Source organism: Crinia signifera, chromosome 6 (genome assembly GCF_055691185.1).
Source record: "Crinia signifera chromosome 6, ASM5569118v1, whole genome shotgun sequence".
NCBI classification, from domain to species: Eukaryota; Metazoa; Chordata; class Amphibia; order Anura; family Myobatrachidae; genus Crinia; species Crinia signifera.
This window is the reverse complement of record NC_139222.1, coordinates 109,135,490-109,142,151: the sequence shown is the minus strand read 5'-3', so window position 1 is coordinate 109,142,151 and position 6,662 is coordinate 109,135,490.

Sequence of the window (6,662 nt, the reverse complement as noted above, 5' to 3'; positions counted from 1 at the left end):
GCGGAACTAGAAGTCGCAGCATCCTCTGCTAGGCACAGACTGGGAGTACCAGCACATACAGAAGGGCTGTAGCCATACATATATTACAATATTACAAAGCAGGCATCCTTTTTTATAGAATAGGATTTTGCATAAATAAAAACCGTTTTCTCTCTCTCTCTCTCTCTCTCTCTCTCTCTCTCTCTCTCTCTCTCTCTCTCTCTCTCTCTCTCTCTCTCTCTTTCGCTCTGGTGTTTAATTTATAGATGAAAAAAGATAGAACTCAGATAAAAAGTAATTTACAACACTATATTGTTCTGGCATGGGAGGTCATTACAATTATTTTTAAATATGAAAGATTGTGGGACCAGATAAATTGTGCTTGTATGCACATTAAACCCTGCGTAATGTGTGTGCATTTATCTACATACACACACACACTATTATATTATGGTATATTATAAATGTATCTATGTTTAAAGGCCAGTGTGTAGATAAGCCTCATTCCGCACATAAAGCATACCCCTTGCACCTTAGATATGATAGTGATGCTGCAGTGGATCAATACCTTTAGAAATGTATTTATATGGGACTGTCACGCTTCTCAAGACAAGGCCAGATTATGGGGTGAAATAGGGCTACAGCAGCACACAAAAATAGGTCAACCAGCATCCTAGTTGGTCTCATAGTCACACAGAAATTCTGAAAACTGTGTTTCTATTTTATTCACAAAGTTCAGCAATCTTTTTTTATATGCATTTAAGTAGACCGAAGGGCTGGTGGTCTACAGGTGTACAGACCCACACGTCACCTGTCACAGGTCATCCTCCTCTCAGTACTGAACATTTTCAGCCCCTGCCATATGTGGCCCTTAATATGGCCCAGGTGGTCATTGACATTGATAAATAAATATGTACATTGTCTTAACAGTGTGTGTTCTAGATGTAACGATTGTATCAATTATATGACAATAGCTTTATAATAATAATAATAATAATAATAATAATATTACTGCTACTCCTCCTACTACTACTACAATTACCACTACTACTACTACTACTACTACTACTACTACTACTACTACTACGGTACTCTTTACTTAGAAGGGCGCCCATCTCGGCCATCTCGGGCATTGAATGCACTAAAAAATCAGGTGCGATGCGACAGACGAGATGCCCGAGATTTCCCATAGGGAACAATGTTAAATGTCTCAATTGACCCGATTTTCCTGTTCAATGCCTCAATTGACCCAATTTTTCCATAGGAAACAATGTTAAATGGGCCACAGAGGCCAAATAGGCACCCTGAAGTGAATAATGGCCACCCGAATTGTTAACGCCACCCCACGATCAACGTCAACCCGAAGCGTGGCGAGCGCAGCGAGCCCGCGAGGGGCGGCGGTACGCGTCCTACGACCTTTTCATACCCCCACTATCCACGTCGGCGTGGAGTTGAGAATAGAAAGTGTGGCGAGCGCAGCGAGCCACCGAGCCCGAAGCGTGGCGAGCGCAGCGAGACCCGCGAGGGGACGCGGATACCTTCACAGGTATCCGCGTCCCCTCGCGGGCTTCACAGCTGTCCGCGTACCCTCGCGGGGCTCGCTGCGCTCGCCACGCTTCGGGCTCGGTGGCTCGCTGCGCTCGCCACACTTTCTATTCTCAACTCCACGCCGACGTGGATAGTGGGGGTATGAAAAGGTCGTAGGACGCGTACCGCCGCCCCTCGCGGGCTCGCTGCGCTCGCCACGCATCGGGTTGACGTTGATCGTGGGGTGGCGTTAACAATTCGGGTGGCCATTATACACTTCAGGGTGCCTATTTGGCCTCTGTGGCCCATTTAACATTGTTTCCTATGGAAAAATCGGGTCAATTGAGGCATTGAACAGGAAAATTGGGTCAATTGAGACATTTAACATTGTTCCCTATGGGAAATCTCGGGCATCTCGTCGGTTGATCGCACCCGATTTTTTAGTGCATTCAATGCCCGAGATGCCCGAGATTTTTTACTAACGATGCCCACGATCAAAATCGTGGGCGCCCTTCTAAGTAAAGAGTACCACTACTACTACTACTACTACTACTACTACTACTACAACAACAACACAATAAGTATTACTATCCATTATAGCATAGTGCCAAAACTTTTAAACCAATTGACAAGGTAGCCAGAAGATACATACAATTAACTAAATTAAATTTGGTGGTCTTAGTTAACAAGTAACATAATTATCAAGTCATCCATTTTTTTCCACAAAACTTTTTTTTTAAAAACCCTGGAACAAAGTCTATTTTAAAATAAAAGCTAAAAATAAATTGTGCGTCAGTTCCAAAAAGAAAATTCTGTTATATATATTTTCAAAATAGAAAATTCACAAAACAGGAATAAAACAACACAGCGCCAAGGGTGTACACATTGTAATGTCTATAAATCAACATCTCACATTTTGATATTATATCCACATGTCTCAGTCTGTGTAAATTAGAAACAGCAATCTCATATTGACCATTTAATCCTGAATCACTTTTATCAATTATGACAGATGGATTATTCAAGTAACTGAGGGCTTTTCAGGGCATCATAAATAGACCAATCTCCACCCCCAACAAAATCGTCATTTGCTGGAGATGCTGTCTATACCATGGACATGTAGATGTTACTTACTTAAGAAGGGCAGAGGCAGTATCCATGGCTGTCCCTACTACTTCCATCTCAGGATAGTGAAAGAGAGAACTGGAGAATTTAAAAAATGAAAGGAGCATGTTTTCATTTATATATTATTTTCTTCAATTTCATATTTTATCTCACAATATATAATTTTTTTAGAATCTGTTATTTTAAGTCTTAAACTGGCTTTCCATTACAATGCACACGTATGACCATGTAAGAGCAGGTCACACATTAGCAGAAGGGACCCAAAATGGCAAGTCTCTTTCTGACCAGTTTTCAGCCTATCCATAAAGCATAAATTATTCCCAAACAGAACTATTGTAGATGGCTGTTACTGAATCCACCTGCATTATGCATTTTCTTGACATTGCAAATATAATCAGCAACAGTGTTTATTCCCCTTTGTAAGTCATGTGGGGAAAGTAATTACCTCAATAACTGTCCACTCAGAGAACACTGGTAATATATGACAAATTACTGGACCTGCCTCCATAACCAGAACTCCTTAATGCATTTCATGATGCGTCATTACTTTCAGGCAAAACAAACAGATACTGTTAATACATAAATAAATGCATGAATGAAAAAAATATATATTTATTCATATATATATATAGAGAGAGAGAGAGAGAGAGAGAGAGAGAGTTAGAGTTATAATTTGGTTAATATTAACCCAGTCAAGAAATAAAGTGAATTGCTTGACATAATGAATGAGAATGATGTAGCTAATAAATAGTTCCGCAGGCATTGAGATTTGGTTGGAGTTTGGGGAGTTGTAGCCATCAGTCACCATAGTTTTCCAGGTTCAGTCAGTTCTTTTGTGTTTCAAAACTACATTGACATCTATGATGCCAGCTTCTTGGCATCAGTAGCTGCCATTATGTTTATAGGGGGTTGGGATTAATTTAATTTGACAGTAGCTAACAACAATCTGCACTAACTGATATTATTATATATACAGTAACCTTCATATACCGTTCCTATCTAATCACGTCCCCACTGTACAGTCCACATATATCCACTCTCCACTCCTGACCCCTGGCCAAACTACTGGGTCACCGTATCATGCAGCACACCAGGCACCTTTGCATTCTGGTGGAACTAATGCCTATTTCCCTGTAGACTGTAAGCTTGCGAGCAGGGCCCTTTGACTGTCCGTAAATACCCAGTTTGTTGTATAACTGTTTCCTTTTATAAAGCACAACGGAATATGCTGCGCTATATAAGAAACTGTTAATTAATAAATAAATACATAGTTATTTAGGATACATTTCAGGAAATGATTCCACACAACTGTAATTGATAAGAAGCTACGGAAATGCAATATTTCAAAGGCCGTTTTTAGACCACTTAAAATGATGAAATTAGGTTTATGGCAAAAATATATATGAAATAATTTTTTTTTACCCGCAAGAGCATTTCCAGATGTAAAGTGAAGTCACAGCAGGTATTTTAATATATACATTTTGTATCTCAAAAGTTTAATTGATGGCCAATCAAACCCTTGGGGTTTATAATATCTGCGTGAAGTGCTTGAACGTGATTACTAAGTAATGTAACGTCTTTCTGACCATAAATAAGCCCTATACAATATATTCAAAATACTTTCTTTATAGTAGTTATCATAGACATGGAATAAAATAACGTTTTACGAATTGTATTTTCCAAGAGAATTTTGAAAAGCATATTATATAGTAATTCAAGTGGTTCTGATCAAATATACTGTCATTTTAACTGTGTGTCTTTTATAAAAAATGGTTTTATGTTTGTATTTCAATCTCATAACAACATAAATGATCTCTATGATTAAAATGCCTAATATTTATCAAATCTTTTTTTTTGTAAATGTGCCCATATACTGTTTATGTGGGAAAATTAAATTAATCACAATTTTTTTATGAGATCTTTTGACAAAATGTATTAGTATTAAAGGGGATTGTAAAAATTGAAAGTGCTCTGCGGATCTGTAGATAGGTTAGAAACTCTATTAATATTATCCGGTACTTGTAAAGCACTAGCAATTTATATAGACCTGTACGATTTCCATCAGGTACATAGACTTTTCAGAGTTAACTAAATGGAAACTAAAAAAAGTGCACCTAGCATTACCCATTAAATTATATTATAATCTGATAGTCTTCTAGGAACATAAAATGTGGTGTTTTCCGCAAAATAGGAATTATAGTAGGAGCTATTCCCTAAAAACAATTTTTTTTCTAGGTACCTGCAAATATTAAGTAATATCTATGTACTTAATGTATCGTCTATGTACGAGGGCCTGCAGTAGATATTGGAGATCTGCTGTGGTTCCACATATTTTTTGTGGCAAAAGTGGGAGTACAAAAATGCTAAATTTACCTAGCTGTGGAAGGCAAAAAAAAATGTCTAAATGCCACTGATGTCAATGTGATTTACTAGGAGAAAGCTCTATTTTGGATGAGCTCTATCAATTGAAACTGCCTGAAATGAAACAGCAGCACATGCTGGCTTAATGCATTTAAGCAGATAGAGATGGGCCCAAAGAAAATTTGTCTATGAATAACAATTATATATGTGTGTCAACTGCATATCTATCTATCTATCTATCTATCTATCTATCTATCTATCTATCTATCTATCTATCTATCTATCTTCAAAGTCCAGAGAGGCAGCACACCAACACCAATAGAAACAACAAAATGCTCCGGGGCCTTCCAAAAAAGCAAGGGTAATTGTATCACATATAACAGACGGCGGCACTCGGAGATGAAAGAGACTGGAACGCAGTTTGATATTCGAACGTTTTCGATATTCGTATTAAATCACATCGTCATCAGGAACTATATATTCCACTAGAGACTTCAGGATGCAACTATCATTATGCTGTGATAGAAGCCATTTTCTGTTGAAGCAACACTGTCAATGGTAATTACAGATTTTTTGCTTTGCCAATGAATCCCTTATGTGTATACCTAACATGGGTCATACATCTATGCGCATTGCTCTAGAACAGGCCTATCCAACCCGTGGCCCTCCAGCTGTTGTGAAACTAAACACCCCAGCATGCCCTGCCACAGTTTTAGCATTTTCTAACAGCAATAGTGTGGCAGGGCATGCATAGTTTCACAACAGCTGCAGGGCCGCAGGTTGGACAGGCCTTCTCTAGAACTCCTGTTATTATTATTAATAATAATAATAACAACAATAATAGCTAAAAATAAATGAAATTATTAAAAAATTAAGAAAATCAAAAAATGATTTAAAAAAAAATTTCTGCCCTTGTTTTCCTCATTATCAACTTTTTCAGCATTAGAACTAGTTAGAAAACAGAAAATGTTGATTTCATAAAATTTTGCTGCCTAAGATTTGTCATTATAGGCAAACCCTTGAGGTCATACTATGTATGATAAGAGCGCACATTGCCCCATATTTTTTAGCCTGTTGTCAGCAAATACCTTTCTGGGAACAGTCATACTGCTTACTTCCACATAGTGCTGTGCCTGCTCTTAGTAAGAAACACAAGTAAACACTACAATTTCCATTATTAATCATTAGCAAATAGTTTCAGTAGAAAATATTCATTTAGGCAAATTAATGGAAATGGATGGGTCACTTAAGCCTATAATTCTAGGTAAGTCAATATCTATTTGCAGTTTTTTCAAATTGCAGCAGTTTTTTTTTACAATTGTATTTGAGCATTTGGTGCATTTCAATGTAACAATGCATTGACCGCTACAATGTTAGCAGAAATGCATTTCAAATGTCCATTGCTTGATATTTGTTTTTTTTTATGAGCATTTTTAATAAGGTGTAAAGTACACATTGTGTAACATATAAAATCTCTATAAAAAGTAATGGTAACTTAAGAAGAAAAAAAAGAATAGTAGGTAGTGAGGGTAGGAGAGAAATGTATTCAAATGCACAGTGCCATATTACCAATATAAGCCTTAGGGTCCATAAACACTGACCAATTTTACCCAATGTGCATGCTGACCAATGATGGGGAAAATCACTGGGCTGAAAAACACTTATCGCAT